This window comes from Onychostoma macrolepis, chromosome 06 (genome assembly GCF_012432095.1).
Source record: "Onychostoma macrolepis isolate SWU-2019 chromosome 06, ASM1243209v1, whole genome shotgun sequence".
Classification (NCBI taxonomy): Eukaryota; Metazoa; Chordata; class Actinopteri; order Cypriniformes; family Cyprinidae; genus Onychostoma; species Onychostoma macrolepis.
Window position 1 is genome coordinate 30,635,091 of NC_081160.1, and position 13,602 is coordinate 30,648,692.

At 38.2% G+C, this 13,602-nt stretch overlaps 2 long non-coding RNA genes across 2 annotated transcripts; one reads left to right on the forward strand and one right to left on the reverse strand.

The window, feature by feature from the left end:
• Positions 1 to 668: 668 nt before the first annotated feature.
• Positions 669 to 8,241, reverse strand: LOC131542819 (uncharacterized). Its single transcript, XR_009271787.1, has 3 exons — positions 8,035 to 8,241; positions 6,399 to 6,573; positions 669 to 2,753 (listed from the first exon to the last, which is right to left on the reverse strand). It is a non-coding gene; the product is annotated as an uncharacterized LOC131542819 (long non-coding RNA).
• A 194-nt stretch (positions 8,242 to 8,435) lies between these two features.
• LOC131542820 (uncharacterized) lies at positions 8,436 to 13,499 on the forward strand. Its single transcript, XR_009271788.1, has 3 exons — positions 8,436 to 10,169; positions 10,226 to 10,551; positions 10,700 to 13,499. It is a non-coding gene; the product is annotated as an uncharacterized LOC131542820 (long non-coding RNA).
• The last annotated feature ends 103 nt before the right edge of the window (positions 13,500 to 13,602 follow it).

Below are 13,602 nucleotides of genomic sequence, written 5' to 3' on the forward strand. Positions count from 1 at the left end.
TTTAACATTTAGAAGTGCAGACCGGTTAAAGATACTCCAGTCACTCTATCTCTCGTTGTTTGTAATGATGTGTTTTTACTCTCGTTCATTGTGTCTCTCAAGGAAGGCAATAGACTGTATAGTTATCACCTGAATAGGATGAGATCCTTCCCACAAACTATACAACCTACTACCTCAGCTTGTGGAGACACACAGATCTGCAGTTTCACAGGAGCACAGCTTCAGAACGGAGAAGATATAGGCTATAAATGAGGACAAATGAAGTAGCTTAAAACATCATTCGAAGTGTTTCACGCCGTTTCTTCAGTAGTTAATCTGCCTCCGTAAGAAAGACAGTAGATTGTATAGTTATCTCAAAGGGAGGTTTTATACTCCACAACTATTCAATCTACTACCTCAGCTTTAGGGACAGAAACAAACATGCCGTGGGTGTGGTTTCTTCACTGAATCTGCACAGGGATTAAAGAAAGATTTATTAGGAACCATACAAAATTATATTTATTTATCTAAAAATGTACATTTATTGATCTAAAAATGATTATTTATTCATTCATTATGCATATATACATATTCATATATTAACAATAAATATACAATTTACATATTGACTAAAAGCATTTAAAAAAAATATCAATAATCATAGATTTTAAAATAAAACTCTGGCTCCATCTCCATGTTTCTTGTCGTTCACAATGACCTTCAAAGTGCTGAAGGAAATTTGGAAGTCGTTGGTTCTATTTCAGTATTATCTCCTTTGTGTCTTCCTGATTTCCTTTTAAAAGATTAGCGAAATAATTAACAACGACAAGTCGGCTAATTTGTTCAACCTGCAGGAGTGACTGTCTGGCTCGCAGAACTCCTGGCATGAAGCAGAGGTGAGCCGCACGAGGAAATAGTGCCCGTTTTCTCTTTGCACCCTTCACACGCCTGTGGTGTTGCATGCCGTTTAATTGCCTGAAGTAAATCGCTGCATTTGAACGCAGCTTTCCCAGCTGTCTGCCTTTAAATAACGCTACATGTTGTCTGCTAGCAAAGCATGAAAGAGAGGGAAAAGGACAAACAAAATGGCCGCCTTCCTGCCATCTTAAACGAGTGTGCAGTTACAAGTCGAGAACGTGTGAGAAGATGAAACTTGCTTGTAGGCTACTTATTTCAAGAAAGGTGAACGATTGCACAGTAACTGTGAACATATCACTAAAATCGAATCCTTTATAACCCTAACAAAATGTTTCAGTGACAGTAATACCATGGTACTGTTTGATTTCTAATTTATTTGTATGATTTCATTACGACTATGGTCACACGTGGTACTTTCTAGAGACTTTTTATAGTCAAACCATGATACGTTTAAAGGACCTAAATCATGACTAAAGATATGATTAAAAAAGAATTATTATTATTAATAATAATAATAATCATAATAATATAACTTTTATGTTTTTCCTGCTTAATATTATTCTTAAAACCGTAATACATTTTTTCCTGATTCTTTGATGAATAGAAAGTTCAAAGGAAGCACATTTTTTAAAAATGTATAAATCTTTCATAACATTCTAAATATCTTTACTGTCACTTTTGATCAATTTAATACATCCTCGCTGAATAACAAAATTTATGTTCTTTTACAAATCAGCATAATAGAATGATTTCTGAAGGATTCCTGAAGGACTTTTCGGTATCTCATTTTTGTCACTCCATAATTCAGAAAACGCTTAGAACAGACAGAAAACAATATATTTTCATAATTTTGGGGGGGATCAAATGTTATATATAATCAAGCAAATTACATATGAACAAATCCCTCTGTAAAAACCTTCAGGATATAGACAGGAATAAAAATGTAAAGTTTTGTGTGTGGAAAAAAACTCATTTTGAGAAAAGGGCCTTTAAAAATACTGTAAAAAGTGATAAGTTGACTTAACTTAAAAAAATTGAGGTTGCCTTAAAATGATTAAGTAAATAATAATAACTTGACAATTCACTTAACTTATTTTTTTTAAATTATTATTTACTTAATCATTTTAAGGCAACGGGTTTCCGTATTGTAATTGAAATCTATTGACACAAATAGCTAAAGTGCTATAAAAGGAACACTTAACACTAACAGTGTCTTTTGGATGTTTTCTTTCAACTAGTCTGAAAAAAACACTTTATTAACAAAAAAGCTCAAAATCTCAAACTTGACAGGTGCTTAAAAAAACAGTGTTTTGTTTTTGTCTCCCCTTATATATAAGACATAACACAGTTACAATTTACTGTATAACTGGCCTTAACAATTTACAGGCAGGTAGTCATTATCACAAAATAAACTCATTCAGGGTCATTAGTAATTAGTAGCCCATATTTAGGAGCCCATATGTGTATATATATATATATATATATATATATATATATAAATGTTTGCATTGTTCTAATACACAGATGATGGCGTCCCAGCATGATGGTGCTGTGGTAGATGTCTGGCAGACGGGGGTCACCCAGGCGGGCCAAAAGAATGGACTGCCATGGCAAAGGGGCGGGACGGCGGCACCGTGTCTTTGCATAAATTAGCATGTGAACCGAGGAATTGAAAGACACTGGGGCAGGACATTAACATTCTGAATTCCTCTTTGGCCTAATTAATGGCAGTGATTGAAATGTTTTGGCCTGGCAGTTGGCCGAGACAGCGGGGCAGTGTGAAACAGACCCGGCGGAGAGTCTCATAATTGAGATGTCGGATCAGTTAAAGGGCTGAGAAATCAAAAAGTGATGCACTGCAAAAAAAAAAGAGAATTTTTTAGAATTTTTGTCTTGTTTTCCAACATAAATATTTAAACATTCTTACAATAAATCAAAATACATTTCATTTAGAAACAAAATGGCTTAAGATATTAAGTCTTGTTTTCTGAAATAATGTGTATTTATGTTTAACCCTTCTGTCGGAACTGACAGAAAAAAATGATGTCTTGAATTTTGTATAATTTTTGCTTCATCAGAATGGGATGACAGTTGGTGACTTTTGTCGCATTAGCTACATGAACAAAAAAATCATGGACATGATTCAAAGGTCAAAAAATAAAAAGGTAACACTCAATACCTTTGTCGTCAAAAATGACATTGGGAAAAATAGCTCATAAAAATTGTATAAATATTGCATAGTATCATAAAATCGCCTCAAAATGCTAAATAACATTCAAAAATATTTCTGAATAAAAATATTATACGTTGATTTTCCTGGAAAATCCAGAAGATTTTCAGAGGCCCAGAGGGTTAAAAAAAAAAAAAATCTGCCAATGGGGTCAGAAAAATAAACCTAATTCAAAGGGGAAACCAGACCTCATTAGCAGATTTTTCTTTCTTAGTTTTGATACATTTTTCAGAAAACAGGTCCTACTAATATCATATAATTTTGCTTCTCATGTAAATATATCTTGATATAAAAATGTTTAGATATTTGGACTGGAAAACAAGACACTATTGGTTTTTACGGTGTGCATTTGTTTTATAGGCTGCTAATCTGTGTGCCATATAAATAGTGCTAATAATGTGTGTTGATTGCAACATATAATCTGATGTAAGCATATTGCTAAACTAACTTGCTACGTTAATATGCACAAATATTGGGTGAAATTCATTTTTAATCCAATTTTAGATTTTACTTTTCAGTATTTAATAAAATGTATGTTTATCATCATTATTTCCCTCTGTCTTCCAGCTCGTTGCAGTGCATTCTGGGATTGCCTTACCCAGGAAGGACGCCAGATTCTGGCCAAAACAAGGTACTTTATGAAGAGCTGTAATTCAGTTTTTTTTTTGGCTTGTGCTTATGATGCATAAAATGTCGTCTAGTTAGGCAGCTCTGGTCCTATGGCCTCGTTTGACATTTTTCTTGGATCTCAAAAGGACTATTTGTTATTCCATCACAGTATATGGTCCACGTCTCACTGACGTCCATGGATCATTACACAAAGTAATGGCTATGTCAACATGAGGCTAAATCTTCATGTCTTGTGAGAGATAATATATGCAAAGCTCTACTACATAAACAGTAAAAGGCATTATAACTTGAACGCTCTCCTTCACCAGAGAGCAGATTCACATATGTAGAATTCAATCATATCTGCGATTCAAACAGCATTTGGTATAACATATTTGGCAGTGAGATACTTGTCATAAGATGGTGACAAACTAGAAGTTTGTCAGCGGAAGTGGTTTAGTTTCTCTAACCTCAATCTTGCGGTTAAACGCAAAGGCAAAGGTATTCGTTTTTTATTTCACCTCTGCTGTCAACATTTCCTTATGTGTTTACACCTACTAAATGTATTTTCTTTGAACTTTTATTTAGCTGTGGAGTGCAAACTGAACAGGGTTTTGTGTGCAACATGAAAGTTATTTTCTTCTGATCTTTTTCCAGATCTTTTTCTATATAAACAGCAAATAAATTTATAAAAAATATGCTATAGAAACATTTTTTCAATCAGAAATTGCTATTAAATATATATATATGCACTGATGCATCACAAATCATAAGACCGGGAATGTGTATTTAGAAAGTAAATGGGGTCAAATTAGCTTTCTCTTTCAAACTTATGCCACCTAATATGTGACCCTGGACCACAAAACCAGTCTTAAGTCGCTGGGGTATATTTGTAGCAATAGCCAAAAAGTTAATTTTTGATTAGTAATATGCATTGCTAAGAACTTCATTTAGACAACTTTAAAGGCGATTTTCTCAATATTTAGATTTTTCTCAGATTCCAGATTTTCAAATAGTTGTATCTCGGCCAAATATTGTCCGATCCTAACAAACCATACATCAATGGAAAGCTCATTTATTCAGCTTTCAGATGATGTATAAATCTCAATTTTGAAAAATTGACACTTAAGACTGGTTTTGTGGTCCAGGATCACATATGCCTATTTAGCACCAAAAGGCTCTTTTATCCAAATCTGGTGCCATTTTATCTAGAAAAGCAATAAGTACTGCACTACAGCATTGTGAGCTGAGGAACATTTCCGGCATATTTGCATGTTAATTGTCAGTAAATGTAATTAAATGCATTGTGATCATTACGAAAGTGAGTAAATATAGTCCTACCTGCTCATTAAAAGCAAGATGACACTTCACTTCCCACATCTGAATTAGTAGAACTTTTATCTGCGCAATTGTCTACTTATGCAGTGTGTTTAAACCCACAGTTGTGCAGCCATGCAAATCCAGAGGCCTTTTGAACACGCTTATCATTTGCAGCATATTTTTGTGCCTTTCTGTGCATATTTTTCCGTTAACATTTTTAGCGTACTTGCACTTTAAATGTCCTGTAAATGTAATTAAATGCATCGTGACCATTAGTAAAGTCAGTAAATATAGTCCTACCTGCTCATTAGAAGTGGGATGACACTTCACTTCCCACGTCTGAATTAGTAAAATTGTCCATTTATGCAATGTGTTTTAACCCACGGTTGTGCAGTCGTGCAAATCCAGAGGCCTTTTTAACACGCTTATCATTTGCAGCGACCCCTACCAATCGGCAGAACTTCAGCTCTACGCCCTGGATGCAAAAATAGAAATTCTAAACAGGAAGTGCCTGTTGACCTTGTTTGCGTATGCGTTCAGTGTAAGTTCAGCACTTATCAGTGCGATAGCTGTATTGCAAACAGACACAGCTTGCAACATTTAGCTGTGCGGTTGCAAAAATTGCGCCTTTTCTATATGATTTGCTTTAAATTTGAATAAAAAAATATTATTGGAGTACGTCATACAAGAAAATACTGTTTCAGTCTTATTTTGTATTTAATCCAATGTTTGAAACTGTCGAGTGAAAACTGATTCTACACCAATTTTCTTCAGTGTGGCTAAAACACAAAAACGTTTTTTTTCCCTCTGATTTGTCATTGCATTTGTGTACACTTGTTAATTAGGCCTGTAATTAACAGGTGTAGTGTTAGTTTCAGTGTGGAAAAACATTGAAACTAACACTAAAAATGTAAGTAATTTCTGCACTGGAGTTGCAAAAATAATTATTGCTTCCAAATAGGTTTCCTCGAACACTGCCTGCATGTTTTATCTGCTCAAAAACAGATAGTCCCGCCCACAAACTCACACCATTGGTCGAGAAAGTCAGCATTCTCAAGTAAACGTTTTGATAGCGCAAAACAAAGCCAAAGTGTTATTTTCCAGGGAAATCAACATCTCAATATCTTACTTATAGTTGTTGGCAAAGACAGAATAAAGTATTTTAACACTGAAAATACAGCTTTGAATGAACATTTTTGCATGCAGCATGTGCAAGTAAGAAGCCATGTGCTTTCGAAAGCTCATGACTTGATCTGTTAACTCTTTCTTTTTGATACCTGTGAGACAAATGTCATCTGAACTGCTACAAAATGAGACCTCGAATCACATTAGTGACAAATACCTGCTGTGGTTAGTGTCAGGCAGCCGTAATTACAGCTGGATGTCCCAGGGTTCGGCTGCTATCCACAAGGCTCTTTTTCTTCATAATGTGATGCTGTTTGTGGTGTTATTGCTTCAGAATTGCAGGTGATTACCAAAATATTTTTCCCGATGAAGGGTCGTCTGTGACTTTGTTCCTGGTTATCACACCGACACACAGAGAGAAAGAGGGAGAGAGGGAGGGAGCACAAAAATAGCAGGAAGTAGAGAGGGCAGGCCAGAAAAAAAAAATCATCATGTAACGTGACAAGTTCATCTGAGGATAGTGAGGGAGGGGTGGAGGAAGTGTTTTCATTTTTTTTTTTCGTCTATCACTCCGCCCACCACCTTACTGCTTTTTTTCTTACTCTGTTTTCTCTTTGTACAGAGTTCAGGGCAGTTTTCATTTACAATAGTTTCGACGTCTCTAAAAGAATTACGATTCTTTGTTGACTGTGTTAATGAACTAACCAAAAGTAGTAGCAAACAAAACGTGAAATGCTTTGGAATGGAAATGCAATGTATAATCAAAATGGCATAAATAATCTCCAAATGTGTTTTTAGTTCAATCGTATGATGAAAGAAAGACACATCAAGTGTGTTTTAATATTATATGTATTATTATTTCTTTGTCGTTTACACAAGTATAGCAATTTAACCCGTTTGCATATATTTACAGTGGCCAAAAGTCTGAAAAATTCTGAAAAGCAAACAAATATAAATATATATAGGGATGGATGTTTTTTTTAAAATTAAAACCTAGATTTTGAATTACAGTACAGGATTTTAATTTAATTTGCATATATATATATATATATATATACATATACATACACACACACATTTCCGAAAGAATTCACTTAAGCTCAGCAAGGCTGCATTTACTAAAAAATTGTATAATATATAAAAAAATATAATATTATATAGAGTCTCATTCTTGACCTTTTACAGCATGTTCTTCACTGTGATCTCAGTCTTAGTCATATCTAACGCTCAGTTCCTCCAAACATGTTAGACTGGAGGAAGAATAGATTTGTATGTGGTGTACCGCTTAACAGCCATCCTAGAAGTAACAAATCACGATTATGAATCTTTTTGCAACACTTTTAGTGAGATTGTAGGTTTAATTTTCTTCTCCTGGCAGAGTTTGGCAGGTAATGCGCTGCTCTTTGTTTTGAAGGCCTCAGACATGCAACTTAGCACAAAAGAGCATATTTACCCTCCACTGTACTGTAAATAGCAAACCGCATGTTTGTGTAGCCTCTGAGAACATTTTTTTAAAGCTATTATGCAAACAGGTTGTATAAAAAGAAACAGCGGTCATGCACCGTTGCAAGGCAAACAAAAACAAGCAAAATCACTCGCACCCATTACTTTTGCTCAAACACATTTGGAGTTTATGTAACAATATTAGTTTTTTATGAGAAAAAATGTTTAATGTCTCATCGGATAGAAACGAAACACGCTTTATCATGGCGGCGGCGGCAGATAAACGACACGTGCTGGAGGAAGATGAGGATGAGGAGCAGCCAAAGTCAGAGCAAAACGATGTTATTGCAACACAAGAAAGTAAAAAAATGAAAAGTAAGCATTCGAACGAAAATCAAATGCTGAAGTACCTGAGCGAGAGCTTTTTGTGGGACGTCGCAGGAGACTCCGGATGGGGTAAAAAAGTATGACTGTACTGTACGACGACCGCAAAAAAAAAAAAACAGCAGGGAGGAAGAAAGAAGAGGAGAGACCGTTTCCACGTCGCTCGCAAGACAAGGGGAAAAGCAGAAAGAGAGGTGTGCGAGAGAACAGCCCTTCTCACACGAACCCCTGCCAGCACTGAGCAGATTCAGCTATGCCCTCCTATTCGCCTGCCCACTTCAGTCCTGCTGCCAAGAGAGAGAGGTCACAACAGCATGAGAAAGGAAAAGAAAACAAGGCTGCGACTCTTGCGACCACCTTGCGGCTCGCTCTTTGGCTTCGTCTGTTGTTGTTGGGTTAGCGGCCAGTCCTCCATGTTTAATACCTCTATGGGTGTTGGCACGAAATGCTAAACACCGTCACCTGGCTCGGGCCCGGAGGCGAGGAGTGGAACTTGGTTCGAAACCAAGGGAAATAAGCAAATCTCAACCTATCCCTCAGGAGCGTGGCGTCGCTTAAAGCCGCAAGAGAAAATGTTGATATCAGGTACATGTACTTACTCAGAGTGCCAAATCACGATCTGACACACGTCCTGAAATAAAGAGTTAAGGCTTCCGAAAGAGTCTTTTGTCAGCATTTGGCATCTGTCCCAGGTACAAGCCTTTCAATTCCTGTTTTACAGAAGTCATTCGCAGCATCTTTAGCTGTCCTCCCATTGCCTGCATGTTTCATGCAATATACGTTGATATTTATCTATAGGCATTCGTGCACATCAACTTTTGTTCGTGCCTTTGCTAAATGCATGTGTTCAAATTGAATTCAAAGTCGGGATCTTGAAAGCAAGTCCACGATTGTCAGCTTTCCCAGGTGAAACCAATTCAAGCTCCTCTTTTTTGAAAACTTTTGAGTCCTTTTCAAAGAGTTCTTGCTGTGCCGAAGCAGGAGGGCAGAGTGAGAAAGTTAAACCCGAGGCGCCGGGACAAAGAGCGCGAGACAGCGACTTGTCACAGCACTTGTGGGGAAAGTTTGCGGTAATGCTGTACTATATCCTGCTCAGCTGTGGAGAAAGCGCGATGCAGCCAGACCAGTGCAATAATCCAGCGTCACCCTGCCAAAAAGTGTGCCGTCCCTTTCCTGACGGTGCAGAGATGGTGACAGAAAGAGAGAGAAAGAGTTGCAATCGTCCTGTCTTCCTCTGCTTTCAGGCATTGTCATGGGCAGCACAGTGTGTGACGTCAGCGCCCCCCTTTCGTCCTTTTGTTATTTGTCCATTTATTTCTCAAAGTACTGTCCTCATGCCGCATTTTCTCCCACTTTTGCTCTGTAAACTCTCTGGAGGGAAAGAAAGAACCGTTTCTTGACGCCCGACTTTGGGAGAGAGAGAGGGACACGGATATAAATAAAGCACAAGTGCGCAAGTGAATAGAGAAAGAGAAGCTGCCCTTACAAATCTCTCAGTCTGTCTTCCTGCCTTCCGACCGGAGCGCTTGTAAAACTTTCAGCTGTGGCGTCCAGGGCCGGCCTCCATTGGCACCGGTTCAAGAAGAGAGCTGGCTGCGTCTAAAGCTCCCGCTGACTGTCTCGGAGGAAGACGAGCTCACAGAGAGAGAGAGAGAGAAAGGGGGTCGGGCTGGTACCCATGAGGAGGGTGTCGCTGCGGACAGTAGGTCAGGATAAGGGGGGCGGCAGAGGTGGCACAAGTGCCAACGGCAGCTGCTCTGGGAGTTCAGACAGGGAGCATGAACCAGAGAGAAAGAGGACACTCAACATCCCAAAGTTCTTCATTACCGGTGATGCTCTGCACTCTTAAAAATAAAGGCTGCAAAAGGGGGGTTTCACAACGTATACGTTTTCACAAAATATATATATTTTTCTACTATAACAAACCTTTTGTGCAATGGAAAATTGCATGGATGTTAAAGGTTCATCACTGGACTGTTAATGCCAATAAAGCAATTTTCTTTTTAAGAGTGCAGGACACTCTTCTGTGCACCTTCTGCAAAGTGACATTGTAAATGTCTTTTTGAATGCATGTAATTATAACATTCAAAGAAATGTATATAAAGTTTATCAAGACAAACTTGTGACAAAGATTGAATGTTGGCTTGACAAAGACTTGTTTGTAGATAGATAGATAGATAGATAGATAGATAGATAGATAGATAGATAGATAGATAGATAGATAGATAGATAGATAGATAGATAGATAGATAGATAGATAGATAGATAGATAGATAGATGACATATACACTGCTCGTGGTAAGATTTTTGTAAGGTTTCTTTGATGAATAGAAAGTTCAAAAGAACAGTATTTATTTGAAATTTTGAAATCCTTTGTAACTGACCCAAAACTTTTGAACAGTAATGTACAGCAATAAAGGTTTTCTGAGTTCCCATAATTCCACTCAGATGACAGCATCCAGGTCATGTCTATCCAGGGCTGCTTGCACCAACTGGACTTTGCCATTGAGCTAAATGGAAATGCTAACAGATATCTCCTTCAGGTATATTAAAACTCCTTTGGTCAGGCTAAACAGTGTTTTGAAAGTGTTTAAACTCTTCTTAAACTTTGTCTTAGAGTTGCATATTAAAAAGCAAGTTTTTTTGTCATAGAAAAATGACATTTTCTCAATGTTATTTTTTTTATTTCAGGGTTGTATTCCACCTTAAACAACTCAGTGCCACCTGTGACCTCATCTGATAGTGCTCTGTGTGGCAAATTGGCTCTGATAGACAGATAGTCCTGCCTTTTTCTGGGAGACCTCACCAAATGGCCCCAACTGCCTTAATGACACATAATGGCTGGAGCTGAAGGACGGCTGATGGGGAACGTCCTAGGCGCGTTACTCGAGCGCTGGGGGGACTCTGCAGGGTCTAATAGTCTCTTCGGCGCCAGCAGCTGAAGGACGTGGCCTCTCCCACAGGAGCTATTACCCAGAGTCCCTCCACACTGATGTCATCCTGTGTAACGCAACGCTGAAGCTGCGGAGAGAACCAAAGTTCTGTTCACTTCCCCCATCTGTATGCAGTGACATTCATGTGAAATAAGGACACAATGAAAGCCACTTGCTTTTAGCAATACCGTCAGAGGCTTGTCACCTGCTTTGCAAGTGTATAATTGGGCAGGCTTGGTGACTTTCAATGCAGTCCTTGCACATTTCTCATTTACACATTAAATTAACCGAGAAAAGAACTTTGCAAGACATTTCAGCTGGGATTTCTGTGGTTACATTGTTTGCATAAGGCCAATCCTGATACGACATTGTGCTGGAGCACAATTTTTTTGTGCATTTTTTGCCTTCATTGTACAATTTTTGTCTGTGCAAAAGTCAGACTTTGTTTGAAAATCCTTTAAAAGAAGGGTTAAAAATAAGGTTTATAGGACTTACAGATAGATACATAGATAGATAGATAGATTATGTTCTGGGCATTGCTAGTTGAATGCTAGGGTATTCTGGGGGTTGCTGGGTAGTTGCTAGGGTGTTCTGGGGGTTGCAAGGTTGTTATGAGAGTTTGGGGGTTATTATAAGGGTGTTCTGGGGCTTGCTACGGTATTCAGTGGGTTGCTAGGTTGCTTTGGGAGTTGCTAGGGTGTTTTGAGGGTTTTTGGGTGGTTATCAGGGTGTTCTGGAGTTCACTAGGAGTTTCCGGGTTGTTTTGGGGGTTGAGTGGTTGAAAGGATGGTATAGGGGGTGCTAGATGGATGCTAGGGTGATTTGCATTTGCTAGATTTTTGCTGTGGTGTTCTGGGGGTTCCTAGGTAGTTGCTAGGATGTTCTAGGTGTTGCTGTTTTTTGAGGGGGGTTGCTGGGTAGTTGTTAGGGTGTTCTACGGGTTGTTAGATTGTTTTGAGGGTTACTAGGTGATTGGTAGGATGTTCTGAGGGTTGCTAGGGTGTTCTGGGCATTTCTTTGTGGTTTCTCTGAGTTGTGAGGTTATTATAAGTGTGTTTTGGGGGTAGGTGGCTGCTAGGGTGTTCTGGGGGTTGCTAGGTTATTTTGGGAGTTGCTAGGGTGTTTTGATGGTTGCTAGGGGTTCTGGGTTGTTTTACGGTAGTTGTATGGTTGAAAGGATGATATGGGGGTTGCTAGGGTGATTTGCATTTGCCAGGTTGTTGCTGTGGTGTGCTTGGATGTTGAAGGGGGTTGTTAGGTAGTTGCTAGAGTGTTCCGGGGGTTGCTAGGAGGTTTCTTACTTTCTCAAGTCTTATCTCTGCCAAATTAAATCTGATCATTTAGTACAGTTCTAAAACACCTCAGCTGAGTAAGCTGAATTAATTTAGGTACTGTTCTTATTTGTTGCACATCCAGTTTTCAAGTAGACATTGTGGAAGTGCAACTCTTGAAGTAGACTTAAGACACTACATATACATGTGCCTTTTATGCATTATTAATCATCATGAGCAAAAGAAATGGCACCTGAATGAAGTCTAATATCCACTTTTACAATCTTGCATTACAGATCATGTTTCCAGTTTTCTTTCAGTGCGATGATCCCGAGGGCATTATCACATGATCTTTAAGAATCGTTCAGGGTAATCAGTCCCTGACAAAACCACACAAGTTTGAGTTAACTGTTCATTGACCAGCTGGTGACAATTTGGCGTAGTTATCGCATTTCACAACAGGGACCAGGCAGAAGTGTACACAAAGGTTGCAGGATGAAACATGTTGAAAGATCAGACACTAACAAGAATGCAGCATGTTAAAAGCTGATTAATTTTTCTGTAAACATGCAAATGGTAAGGATAAGTACTCATTTCATGTATAAACTATTGTTATTAAATTGCACTTTTTATGCTATCAGCTTCATTACATTATTTCTGATCAGTTCTTTCAGAAACATTATCTCAAGTATTGTTGGTGTTTTCTATGGCATTACTGTAATATTGCTCACATTTTCTGAACACTAAGCAGGACACATTAGTAACCCATCCTGCAACACCTGAAAAAAAAGTTTTGCAAAGAAAAAACTATACAAACATTTCAACAGAAAGGTAAAAACTATAGCCAAGAAAAGATCATTTTGAAATACATACACACTGGAAATTTTAACTCCTCAAGCTTTCTAGTGCTTTCACGTGGGAATGCCATTGGATCAGTTTTGTCAATAAGCTTATTGTAACCAAGGTCAAAATATTCACAGAGAAATCTGATCTTAGATCAGTGCTATGATGCGGTTTCAGTGGAGGGACTTTGGAGGGGCACAGCAGAACATCTGGGGCCACTATGGTGAAGTGGCATGCTGTAGTCAATTTAGATACAAGTATCTGCCAAGTGCATATTTATGGTTAAGGATCTGAATGAAATCCCTAACTCTGAGCACCTTAGCAACCACATAGCAACACACTGGAGTTCCTTAGCAACGGATTTGCAACGCCCTGGACACACTTAGATTTGTATGTGGTAACACCACACCACTCAGAACATCCTCGAAACTGCATAGCAACATACAAAAAAAAAAAACGCCCTAGTTGCAACTTTCTAATAACTACTAGTACCTTTGCACTGATAAGGGAACAAATGTTCAGAACACCCTAGGAACTACATAGCAAC